At 43.6% G+C, this 11,902-nt stretch overlaps 1 pseudogene; it reads right to left on the bottom strand.

Moving 5' to 3' along the window:
• Positions 1 to 219: 219 nt before the first annotated feature.
• Positions 220 to 11,613, bottom strand: LOC116470579 (complement component 1 Q subcomponent-binding protein, mitochondrial-like; annotated as a pseudogene).
• Between the last annotated feature and the right edge of the window lie 289 nt (positions 11,614 to 11,902).

Genomic DNA, 11,902 nt, shown 5'->3' on the forward strand with positions numbered 1-11,902 from the left:
AGTAATTATTCAAACATTTTGCCTTGATATTTTTTGGAGGAGATAAACCAATTTTATTTTCTATTATGTTTTACAAAAATCTAGACATAATGGATTTTTACAGAGAAAACAAATGATAATAAATGACAGTGCAAAAGAAATTATTTAAATTTGCTACTTTTTCCCCATGATATTAGGATAATCATTTCAAAGCACATGTGTCTGGCTTCAGAGTAGGATTCATTCGCTGGCTAACGCCTGCCATAATACTACAGTTTTCAGTGTTTGTCTGCTTTCCTGGCTCTTGACAAAACTTTTGAGGTCTTCAAGAAAAGTAATGTACTCCTGTTGCTCCAGTGCTGTGCTGAGCTCCACCAACTCATCTGCAAAAGTGTTGTCCACCCCTTGGTCCACAAGGAAATCCACCAGATGGTCGTATAAGGCTCAGTCCAGGGAATATGTGTTGACTGTATTATTAGCGTCGTCCCATTCAGACTGGCCAGTGGACTGAAAGCTAACTTCTCTGAGAGAGAAAATGTCACTCTCAGCCTTCTCTTCTTGTCCAACCTCATCCTCTGGATAGTGACAGTCCAGCACAAGGGCCTTCTTGCCATCATTCTCTATAACTTCAACCACACAATTGGGAGTTGATGTCAATTGAGGCTCCTGTTCTTCAACCTTCTGCCCTTGTGAGAGTTCCTTCTCACCGTCAAATGTTGGTAGAATGCTGTGTTAATGTTGAAAGTGACAGTAATCTTTTCCCCGGCAACTTTCCACACTAATTTAGCTTCTGTCCCATTCAATTCCAGCTCCCAACCTCCAAATATCTTAGGGAGGGTCTTAGGCTTCTGGATTTTCCTTTCCTTTTTAATTTCATCACTCAGGAAATCAACAAAAACTTTGTCTCCTTTGGTGCGCAGCCACGCTGCAGCCAGAGCGGCGAGCTGCGGTCCCTGCTCACAGTCTGAGCAGCCAGAAGGGCCAGGCCCTCTGCCCAGGTGCCGCTGCAGGAACTGCTGGAAAGGCGAGTTGGGCGCGGCAGCGCAGAGGCCGGCCACGGCTGAGCGCAGCAAGCCTGGCACGCAGTGCGGCAGAGGCCGCGTCGCAGAGGGAGCTGGAAATACGTGCGGAGGCAAAGGACGACCAGGGCCTAAGCCGCCTTGATAAGTTTCCTTTTTTTTTTAATTTTATTTTATTATTATTATACTTTAAGTTTTAGGGTACATGTGCACAATGTGCAGGTTTGTTGCATATGTATCCATGTGCCATGTTGGTGTGCTGCACCCATTGGTAAGTTTCTAATCCTAGGTACTACGCGACAAGAACACGGACTGTAAAAACTCCACATACCTACATTTATTACTTTTAACACTGTTGGATTTGTATAGTTCTTTAAATCCAAAAAAAAGGTAATCCATCATGTGAAATGCTTATAGGTTTTTTTTGGTTTTGTTTGTTTTTTGTTTTTTTGCGTGTGTGCCAACATAGACCTCATCATTTAAAAAGTTTCCTTAACTGGACAAAAATGGATCTCAACATGGGTATTTATATGTTTTTAAACTTTTTCTTGTTGCACCTTTTAAAAATTGCACATTCTTTCAGTGTAATAAGGAGATGGGGGGAGAGAAATACAGAAATTAAAAAGGATGAGGGCAGATGAAAACAAGAAGGGGGAATAGAAAAGTAGTAGCTCATGGGTGACCCTTACAGAAATGGCGTGAACCCCTATTTCTGGATCTTCAGTTAGTTTCCATAGAATGCAACGCATGGCTAGTCTGGTCCACATGCATTCACCAGCCACCCCACTGATCTGATCACTGTCTGTGTTAGCTACTCTATAAAATGGTAAAGACAATATGTAACAACACCATAGAAGAAAACTTAAGTGTAAATATAGGTTTTTGGTATTGTTAAAAATGAACATGTTTGAAACCAGGGTTTCAAGGGACCATCCAGTTTTTCTCCTGTTGCCATAGAAAATCTATGTCCTAACTTCTGAACAGCTCTAGAATCTTGCTTCTTTTTACCCTAGAACCTGGCAACATTTTGGTCTTGGTTTTCTTTTTTTTTTTTTTTCCAAGACGGAGTCTTGCTCTGTGGCCCAGGCTGGAGTGCAGTGGCGCGATCTCGGCTCACTGCAAGCTCCGCCTCCTGGGTTCACGCCATTCTCCTGCCTCAGCCTCCCAAGTAGCTGAAACTACAGGTGCCCGCCACTGCGCCTGGCTAATTTTTTGTACTTTTAGTAGAGACGGAGTTTCACCGTGTTAGCCAGGATGGTCTCAATCTCCTGACCTCATGATCCACCTGCCTCGGCCTCCCAAAGTGCTGGGATTACAGGCGTGAGCCACCACGCCCAGCCTGGTCTTGGTTTTCTATAGCACTAACCTGGCTGAGGTTATTTTCTGCTTCTCTCTTTCCCAGGCAGTAGGCTTCTCTGTGCCCAGCTGGTAATGGGGCAGAGGTAGAGATGATTGTTCTCTTTCCAAAAGGAAATTGTTCTGAAACCAGTGAATTTTGTGTCCTTTTGGTAACACTACTGCCTTTCCTGCCCCTCTCTCCAGCTTTAACCTCATATTTTCCCCTTCCCTGCCCTTCCCTCCCCTGCCCCCCCCTCCCCCTCCCCTCCCCTCCCTTCCCCTTGACTCTTTGTTTTTTGGTAACAGGGTCTCACTCTGTGGTCCAGATTGGAGTGCAGTGGTGTGAGCAGGGCTCACTGCAGCTTCAGTCTCCCAGGATCAGGTGACCCATCCATCTCAGCCCCTTGAGTAGCTAGGACTACAGGCGTCCACCACCATGCCTGGCTAATTTTTGTATTTTTTGTAGAAACAGGATCTAACCATGTTGTTCAGGCTGGTCTGGAACTCTTGGGCTTAAGCCATCCTCCTACCTTGGTCTCCCAAAGTGCTGAGATTACAAGCATAAGTCACCAAAGCACTTTAATAATTATTAAAAACTGTGCACTGCTCTAGTCTCATAAAAGCAATAATGAATATGGGACTTCAGAAATTACAAAGGGCTTTCAGGTAGATTCTTCTTTGTCCTCTGTGATAACTCTCTGGGATGTGGTATTGATCACTCTCATGTTACAGATGATAGAGCAGCTGCTCAGGAGGCTGAGCATCTTGCCCAAGGTCATGTAGGAAGTAGGGATACCTTTAGCTAGATCTTCTCTCCGGAGCCACACCCTTTCTTCTAACATGTGCCTAAAAGCAATTTTATGTGTTTACAGAAAAGAAAACTACATTTCACTTTTCAGTTCTAATGAACATGATTATACGTAAGCTTTAAAAAAAGAAAAGGAAATGTGAGCCAGGCCTGGTGGCTCATGTCTGGAATCCCAGGACTTTGGGTGGGACAGGTGGATTGCTTGAGCCCAGGAGTTAGAGATCAGCATGGGCAATATAGTGAGACCTCATCTCTACCAAAAAGAAAAAAAAGAAATTCAGCTAAGTGTGGTGACATGCATCTGTGGTCCCAGCTACTTGGGAGGCTGAGCCAGGAGGATTGCTTGAGCCCAGTAGGTTCTAGGCTGCCATAAGCTGAGATGGTGCCACTGCACTCCATCCTGGGTGACTAAGACCCTGTCTCAAAAAATAAAAATAAATTAAAAATTGTGAAGAAAGGAAATGTATTGCTATCATTCAAAGGAGTGAGTTATGTGAGTAGGGTAAACTCTAGAAATCAGTTAGTTATTCTAGATCAGCAGTCCCCAACCTTTTTGGCACCAGGGACCGGTTTTATGAAAGATAATTTTTCCATGGACAGGGGCTGGAGAGGATGGTTTCAGGATGATTCAAGCACATTACATTTATTCTGTGCTTTATTTTCATTATTATTAATACATTGTAATATATAATGAAATAAATACACAACTCAACATAAAATAAAATCAGTAGGAGCCCTGAGCTTGTTTTCCTGCAACTAGACCGTCCTATCTGGGGGTGATGGGAGACAGTGACAGATCATCAGGCATTAGATTCTCATAAGGAGAACCTTCATAGTTCACAATAGAGTTGGCACTCCTGTGAGAATCTAATGCCGCCACCGATCTGACAGGAGGCAGAGCTCAGGTGGTAATGCTGGCTTATCCAATGCTCACCTCCTGCTGTGTTTCCTGGTTCCTAACAGGCTGTGAACCAGTACTGGTCTGCAGACCAGGGATGGGGATCCCTGCTCTGTATTGTCTCATTCCTTCGCTTTACCTCTTTCTATCCTGCCATGGTAGGATTAATGACATTTTAGTTTGTGAAGGGATTTCTATCACAGGATGGGCAAGGCAGCAGATACTGAAAATTGGCTGGGATTGCTACTTTATTAGTGGTTCTGGCATGAGGTTTGAAAGCAATCAGTTTAACAAAGCTAACTGACTTTCTCTATGATTTTTTTCAAATTTCAGCTATTTGTGGTAGTTCTTCGTCTTTTTTTTTTTTTTTTTTTTTGAGATGGAGTTTTGCTCTTTTGCCCAGGCTAGAGTGGTGCAATCTCAGCTCACTGCAACCTCTGCCCCCCGGGTGCAAGCAATTCTTCTGTCTCAGCCTCCTGAGTAGCTGGGGTTAAAGGTGCCCACCACCACACCCAGCTAATTTTTGTATTTTTAGTAGAGACAGGGTCCACTATGTTGGCCAGGCTTGTCTCTACCTCCTGACATCGTGATCCACCCGCCTCGGCCTCCCAAAGTGCTAGGATTACAGGCATGAGCCACCATGCCTGGCCAGTCTTCATCCAGAATCAAAAAACTGGAGGTTGTTATTCTGTTGCTGGAGAAGAGAGGGGACATCATCTGCATTGACCGGTACAGTGTACTTCTTCCATTACTCTATTTCTATCTCCCACAACTGCCAAAGCCAACGGCTGCCTCCCCATTTTTACAGGATATAGAAACACCAAAAGCCTCAGATTGTGCTGTTGTGGAAATAGCCAGTGTTTAGGTGAATCACTTTATTGACAAGAAAATAAGCTAAAAAAGATTATTTTGTGCATTTGGAGAATGAAGAGTTTGTAATAATCATATTCCAAAGCTATATCTCTTCTAATGTTAAAACTCAGCAGAGAGCTGCAGCAGAAACTTGGAGATAATAGGCTAGGGAACTGCTCAGTAGCATCAGACCCCAGCAAGCAGGCTACTTTGATGGGATTTACTTTATTAAATAGATAATAAGGAAATGTAGTCAATGCACGTGTTACTTGCTGTTGACTACATCTGAAGCCCTAATTGCAGCAAAGGGATCTGAGCATGCAAGAAGAGTGCACTGAATGCACAGCTACTGTGTTCTCCAGAGAGCTTTTTTCTTTTTTTTCTTTTGAGACAGGGTCTCTAGCTCCATTATCCAGGCATGATCATAGCTCACTGCAGCCTTGACTTGCTGGGCTCAAGCAGTTTTCCCGCCTCAGCCTCCCGAGTACCTAGGACTACAGACACATGCCACCAAACCTGGCTAATTTTTATTTTTGTAGAGATGAGACCTCCCTCTGTTGCCCAGGATGGTCTTGAACTCCTGGGCTCATGAAATCCTCCTACCTCAGCCTCCCAAAGTGCTGGGATTACAGGCATGAGCCACCATGCCCAGCTAATGTTTGCATTTTTTGTAGAGATGGGGGTCTTGCTATGTTGCCCAGGCTGTTCTCAAACTCCTGGGCTCAAGTGATCCTCCTGCCTCAGCCTCCCAAAGTGTTGGGATTACAGATGTGAGCCACCGCACCATGATCCAGAGAGCTTTTTGAGGGAAGAAAAGACATCTTGAATTTTTTATTGGAATGCTGTGATGTTTCTCATTTTTTCACTCTTCTATCATTCTTTGTGCTCTCTGCCCCCACTTTTCCTCCAACAATCTCTTGAGTAGGATTTGTGGAAAGTGCGTCTGGTTGTTTTTTTTTTTAAGTTAAGATTTTATGAGTATTCTCATGACATTAGGAGTTATGTGTGTATTTTGGAAGCACAGTTTTAAAACCTGCAGCTGTCACTTAATAATTTCACTGTAAGTATCACTTCAAAAAAAATACTTGCACTCTTAAAGCATTTAGATGAACAAATTAGAGATAAAGGAACAATTCACATCCCAGAGCTCTGTAATGTCCTAAAAATGGTGCTTTATGTGTGATAGACATCATTCTCAAATGTCACAGAGTCTTTCCTTGGTCTGAAGGTTGCATTTCCCAAGTGTCTTTTTCTTTTCTTTTTCTTTTTCTTTGTCTTTTTTGTTGAGACAGAGTTTCGCTCTTGCTTCCCAGGCTGGGGTGCAATGGCGCAATCTTGGCTCACTGGAACCTCTGCCACCTGGGTTCAAGCAATTCTCCTGCCTCAGCCTACCGAGTAGCTGGGATTACAGGCATGCGCCACCATACCCAGCTAATTTTTGTATTTTTAGTAGAGACAGGGTTTCACCATGTTGGCCAGGCTGGTCTTGAACTCCTGACCTCAGATGAACCGCCCACCTCGGACTCCCAAACTGCTGGGATTACAGGCATGAGCCACCACACCCTGCAGCCTGGTGTCTTTTTCATACTATCTTGTCCTCAGGAAAAAGGGCACACTCGGGTTCTAGTCAGAACCCTCCTCTTAGCCTCCATTCTGGCCTTGACCTCATTCTCTACAGCTATAAAAGTAATAAGTTGAATAATACTCTGAACAGAGAGATCCTGCAGCTCTGAGTTTTCATGGTTCCAAGAGCACAAATGAAATAAGAGCATCACCTAAATGTTACAGGAACGTGACACTCGACTGTTGTCTGGCCTGTGTGTGCGCGTGTGTGTTTTAGTATTCTGGGAAGACAAGAATTACAGTGAATGTGCTTCCAAGCAATGACAAACAATAAAACTGGGTGCAATATGGCTGGCCATCTCTATGGCAACCTCTGTTGACCTGTGTATGCATGTTTTACTTATTTTGATACACCACACTTTAAAATATAAATGATCTTATGTTGATAATCATGCATTTGTGACCATCAGTTATTTGTGACCGTGACAACTCTGCTATTGTTTTCGCTCTGGAATCTTAAAAAAATGCTGTGGAGGAGTTTGGGGGAGAAGACACCAGGAGAGGGATGCCTCATTTTAACCTTTTCTGGAACAAACAGGTGATTACTTCAGAAAAAGATGACTTCAGTATCTACTTCCTCCCACCACCCCCAGGAGCTTTTCATGGTGATGTATTTCTACATTTCACCATGAGTTGGCCCTGTCCTTTAAGCAGTGATATTAGGCTGGCACTCCTGTTCTGTCACCCAGGCAGGAGCACAGAAGCACAATCACAGCTCACTGCAGCCTCCATCTCCCAGGCTTAAAGGATCCTCCCATCTCAGCCTCCTGAGTAGCTGGGACTACAAGCGTGCACCAACTTGCCTGGCCAATTTTTAAGTATTTTATAGAGATGGAGTCTCACTACTTTGCCCAGGCTTGTCTTGAACTCTTGGGCTCAATTTTCCCACTTTCACCTCCCAAAATGCTAGGATTGTAGGCATGAGCCACTGCACCCAACCACCTCTGTATTTAAATGAGTCTGGGGGAATCTTTTTGGTGAGAGGCTCTGTTGTCTTAAGCTTATTTGGGACAACCCTTTGAGGGCCTCAATTGCTAATGTCTCATCATGGTAATTTAAGAACTTCTATGAAGCATCTTCAACAGCAATTTAATCATGATTAAACCAAATGGCCACGCAAACTCTGACATGGCAAATCTGAGGCGTCCTGAGGTCACAACTAAGACAGTGAGTTATGGATTTAGACTATGTCTGGGTGCCATGACTCATGACTGCAATCCTGATGATTTGGGAGACCAAGCTTGGTGGATCTTGAGGCTGGGAGTTCAAGAACAGCCTTGCTATGTTAGCAAGACTCCATCTCTACAAATAATTTGTTTTAAAAATTAGCCAGGTGTGGTGACACTTGCCTGTGGTCCCAGCTACTCAGGAGGCTGAGGTGGGAGAATTAGTGCTTGAGCCCAGGAGGTTAATGCTGCAGTGAGACTAGGTTGCACCACTGCACTCCAGCCTGGGTGACAGAGCAGGACTCTGTCTCTTAAAAAAACATTAGATTCAGCCACAACATGTGCAAGGCACAGCATTTGAGAAGTCGCTTCTATCCATGGTCTGGTATTGGTTTTCATGCTGGTATTAGAAATGCATCAGTGCTCCCTAGGGAAGTAGCAAGCGTCACTGGCAACTGCCCCATGTGCTGTGAAAATGCACATTATAAGAAAGAGCCAGACATGGCCCGAGTCACTCCGTGACCCATGGGCTGTGATAAAGGTGTCATGGTGGCCACAGGAAGCATGATTGTTTTCTCCTTGTACATTGCAGAGGACTGGAGGTTGAAGGTGTGACTTGTGCTGTTGTCCCAGAAGCTGGTGCTTTCTCAGGTCCTCTTTTCTTGTGCTACCTGAACAACCACGCAGAAAATGTGAATTGGTTACTCTCCAAAACTATTGTGAAAAAACAATGCTTTGGGCTTGAATGCTCCATCACAGTTTTCATCTCATCAAGAAACCTTAGGCCAAGCTTGTGCAATCCTCGGCCGGCAGGCTGCGTGTGACCCAGGACAGCTTTAAGTGCAGCCCAACACAAATGTGTAAACTTTCTTAAAACATTATGAGATTTTTTGCATTTTTTAAAGCTCATCAGCTATCATTAGTGTTAGTGTATTTTATGTGTGGTCCAAGACAATTCTTCCAATGTGGCCCAGGGAAGCCAAAATATTGGCCAACCCTACCTAGGCTTTTCCAATTTAGCCCTTCCACATCTCCCACAGCAGGCCAGTCTATCACACCAGTCTCAATGGCCAGCAGGGCTTTTCCTCACAGACTGAGAGCTGTGGTCGCTAAAGTGTTCAAAAGTGATGTTAACATACTCAAGGGTCTTTCTTAGGGCTTGAGGGTTCCAGCAAACATCTCTGCCATCTGTCTGCCTGCTTTCCTGCTGCTTCTGTTACTCCTGAAATTCTGACATCATAACCCATGGTCAAAGCAACTGACTTCTGTGGCTACTAGAACTTTCTTTTTTCTTCTTCTTCTTTTCTTTCTTTTCTTTTTTCTTCTCTCTCTCTCTCTCTTTTTTTTTTGTAAGACGGGGTTTCATCATATTGCCCAGGCTTGTCTCGAACTCCTGAACTCAGGAAATCCACCCGCCTCAGCCTCCCAAAGTTCTAGGGTTACAAGTGCAGGCCACTGAGCTTGGGCCACTACTAGAACTTTCTTCCTGCTTTTCCCACTCTGCATTTCATGCTGCTATCGATGAAACTCAGCTTCTTATTTGTAGGCACTCTCAGAGTGAGAATCCATAGGAGGCTTTCATTCTCAGAGCATATAACCTCATCTTTCCTCTGGTTCTGACATATTTTTCTGTGCCCTTGTTACTGTGGTTATACCCAGAGAAGTAGCATTATGTTTGCATTTGTAAAATTTCCTACTTTTCCCCACAAAGGGATTTCACCATGGTTGGCTATTTTAACAGACAACATGTAGTACATACCATACATTTGTTTTCTGAGTCCTTGAAAATAATTTTCAGCTTCTGATCTGCTATATTGTTCTTCCCAGCTACAGTTTTTGGAAGTACAGCAGAATAACTTGCTACTCTTTTGAAGGTCATAATAATAAAACAAAACACACCCTTTTCTATCATCACCCAAAGAGCCCTAATGCATGCAACAAAGATTGTGAAATGGTCAGGGAATAGTTTGTGATACACAAAGGATGTCTTTGTTTTGTGGCAAAAAGCTGGAACATGAACACGTACAGCACAACAGGATTGTGACCTTCCTTCCTTCCTTCCTTCCTTCCTTCCTTCCTTCCTTCCTTCCTTCCTTCCTTCCTTCCCTCCCTCACTTCCTTCCTTTCTTCCCTCCCTCCCTCCCTTTTTCCCTCCTTCCTTTCTCTCTCTCTCTCTCTCAGTCTCTCTTCTCCCCCCCGCCCCCAGGCTGGAGTGCAGTGGCACAATCTCGGCTCACTGCAACCTTCTCTCCTGGGTTCAAGCAATTCTCCTGCCTCAGCCTTCTGAGTAGCTGAGACTGCAGGTGTGTGTCACCAAAACTGGCTAATTTTTGTATTTTTAGCAGAGACAGGGTTTCACCATGTTGGCCAGGCTGGTCTCAAACTCCTGACCTCAGGTGATCCACCAACCTTGGTCTCCCAAAGTGCTGAGATTATAGGCGTGAGCCACTGTGTCCAGCCTTGACCTGGTTTCTTTATGTGAAACAGTTTAAATTACTTTCAACTTTAGTGTTAAATGGATTTTTTTGAAAAGTTAATAATCCAAGTGTGGTGTGAATGGTATTATTTTAGTAGTTAGATGAATGAGCTACCAGATCCAAGTATTTCCCACTTTACCAAATAAAAGGGCATCCTGTGGAATTCTGCTAAACCAAGACAGGCCTTTCCACTGAGCAATACTGACAAAGGTGTCTAAATATGTGAACTAGTGGCATTTTAAAAATTTAATAATATTATAGTACAAAGATGGTCCCTCTACATTGCCCAGCCTGGTCTTGAACTCCTGGCCTCAAGTGATCCTTCACCCTTGGCCTCTCAAAATGCTGGGATTATAGGTGTGAGCCACCATGACCGATGGTGGCATTTTCGTCTTCTTCAAGGAAAACATTAAAAGATGAGTTGGATAACTTTGTGAAAGTTTTCGTTTCTTAATGACTATTTTGAAAGTATTTTAGAGAGAGATTGAATGACTTTCTGTGAAATGCCAAGACGGGCTGCTCTGAGAGATGATGGGAGAGAGGCCACTAAGGAAAGTCAGGAAAGCAGATGGACACCTGTGGGATTACAACCCTCATCTGCTGGGCATTAATCAAATCTGCAGTGAATATGATTTACCTTATTAGCGTTACAGTGCAGTTGCAACATTTTTATAAATGTTTAGGCTGGACTTTTGAACATTTAGATTTCATTAAGTAGTACAGTATATTAAAATGATTTGGCCAGGCATAGTGGCTCATGCATATAATTCCAGCACTTTTTGAGGCTGAGGCTGATGGATCGCTTGAGCCTTGGAGTTTGAGACCAGCCTGGGCAACACGGCGAAACCCCATCTCTACTAAAAATAGAAAAATTATTCAGGTGTGGTGGTCCATGCCTATAGCTCCAGCTACTCAGGAGGCTGAGCTGGGAGAATCACTTGAGCCAGGGAGGTTGAGTCTACAGTGAGCCAAGATTATGCCCTTTCACTGCAGCCAGTGAAAAGAGCAAGACTGTATTTTGATATTTCCTTATAAATTGCATTTTCAGGATCAATTCTACATATTACAATTGCTCCAAACATTTTCTTGGGGAAAATGGTGTGAAGTATGTTATATGGCTTCTGTACTTCCACGTACAGGCCTGTATTGCTAAGTGTATAGATATTTTCTGAAAGTCTGCGGTTCCCAGAAATCTAAGTTTTAGGAAAGCGTTTGTATTCCATTTCTACTTTATTTTTGCTTATGGAATTAGGATTTTCTTGCTGCAAGTAACAGAATATTTGACCTGCAGTGTCCAAGATAATAGAAGTTTGTTTTTTTCAATGTCAAGGAGTCCAGTGTTGTTTTAATGGCTCAACAATGTCAAGCTTCTGGGCCAATTTTGTAAGGATTTTCTTAGCTTACACCTGATGCCTGAGAGCTTTGATACTGGATTCCCAATGACAGTGTCCATTGCAGCAACAGTGGAGTGAAGATTTATCCAGAAGAAGAGTTTATCCCAAAAATGCCCTGGCAGACACTTCCCTGTATGTCTCACTGGCTGTGATTGGGTCACATGCCCATGTCCTAACAATTACTGGTTGGCTTGCAAAGTGAGTCTCTGTTGCTTAAATCTTTTGTAATAGAAAGACAGTTGCACCAGTAAGGAAGAAAGGAGAGGAAAGGGCTTCATAAGAAACCCACTCTCGCATCTTGTGCTCTCATTTGAGCACGTTATTTTTGGGATTAGGAGAGTGATTATG

The sequence above is a fragment of the Hylobates moloch genome, unplaced genomic scaffold (assembly GCF_009828535.3).
Source record: "Hylobates moloch isolate HMO894 unplaced genomic scaffold, HMol_V3 SCAFFOLD_6, whole genome shotgun sequence".
Taxonomy (NCBI): Eukaryota; Metazoa; Chordata; class Mammalia; order Primates; family Hylobatidae; genus Hylobates; species Hylobates moloch.